This window comes from Trachymyrmex cornetzi, unplaced genomic scaffold, assembly GCF_001594075.2.
Source record: "Trachymyrmex cornetzi isolate Tcor2-1 unplaced genomic scaffold, Tcor1.1 scaffold746, whole genome shotgun sequence".
In the NCBI taxonomy this organism is placed as follows: domain Eukaryota; kingdom Metazoa; phylum Arthropoda; class Insecta; order Hymenoptera; family Formicidae; genus Trachymyrmex; species Trachymyrmex cornetzi.
Window position 1 is genome coordinate 34,213 of NW_017300077.1, and position 1,192 is coordinate 35,404.

Consider the following 1,192-nt stretch of genomic DNA (forward strand, 5'->3'; position numbering starts at 1 on the left):
TTTATGAGAAGAAAATAAATAATTTTTGTCTCTTGCAGTTTTTCTGTAAAGTTGATAGTATTTGAGTAAAAAATTATTCAACACCAATATTTTGCAATTTTAGTAATTTATATCTTGTTAACTATTGCGAAAATTGCAAAATAGTAGAGGACTTTTCGACTCAGTTTAATCCGCTCTATCAACACAAAAGTGATTGGCAAACAAAAAAGGTCGGGATACCCTATACAGGAATACGCCGAGCGGCCGAGAAAGTACACTTTCGGTTTTCGGTCGCTTATAACAAGCGACTACGATAGTAGAGGAAGCGAGACAGCGAGAGAGAGCGGCCGTCCTTTCCGCTCTAATATTCGCTTGTACAGCGAGAAGGACGGACGCTGTCTCTCGCTGTTTCGCTCGCTCTCGCGGCGAAGACGGCCGACTCGATGCCGGTAGGTGTCTGCTTGGTGGGGGTACAAGTGGTGGGGCTGGTTTCCGTGCCGGGGAGCCAAATGTGCATCACTGGCGGCGACTCGAAATCCTCGCGGGCGAGCACGAGGTCACGCCGTGTTTGGTGTTACGCCGTAACAGTTTTCTGTCGCAGCCATCGAAGGGCCGAACTTTTGTTCGCGCGATCTTGCTAGAATTATCCTTATGTGGCGTGAGCTCGTGCCGCTGAGAATTAATATAATCGTTTCACGTTATCGGAAGTGAATCGGGAGACCTACGAATCGAAAATACCGCCTTCTATCACCTGCTATTGTCACCACCTGTTCGAGCTAAAAATTTACAGAATATATTTGATATTTTATGTCTATTAAGCACTGTGTCATTTATTACCCTTATAAAAATTTTTCACCGTTTTTAGCCCGTTTTTAGCCCGCGCGAATGGTTAATTTGAGTGGTGAAAACGTGCATTTTACTCAGTGAGTATGACTCCGTTTTTAGGTCGCAAACAGGAACTTTTCCGTAAAAATGAGTGGTTAAAACGGATTGCACTCATGCAGGACACGAGTATATCCGAGTGGTAAAAACGTAAATTTGAATGAAAAAATGTATACCAGTGCAAAATATTCATTTAGCACTCGTCACTCACATTGCACGTTTTCACCACTCGAAATTACTCATCGTAAGACATAACCGATAGCACGAGAAAATCAGCTCCTGTCGAGATTCGAACCGAGGCCTGGTCTCCAAGTCTGCTCTACGAGGCTGC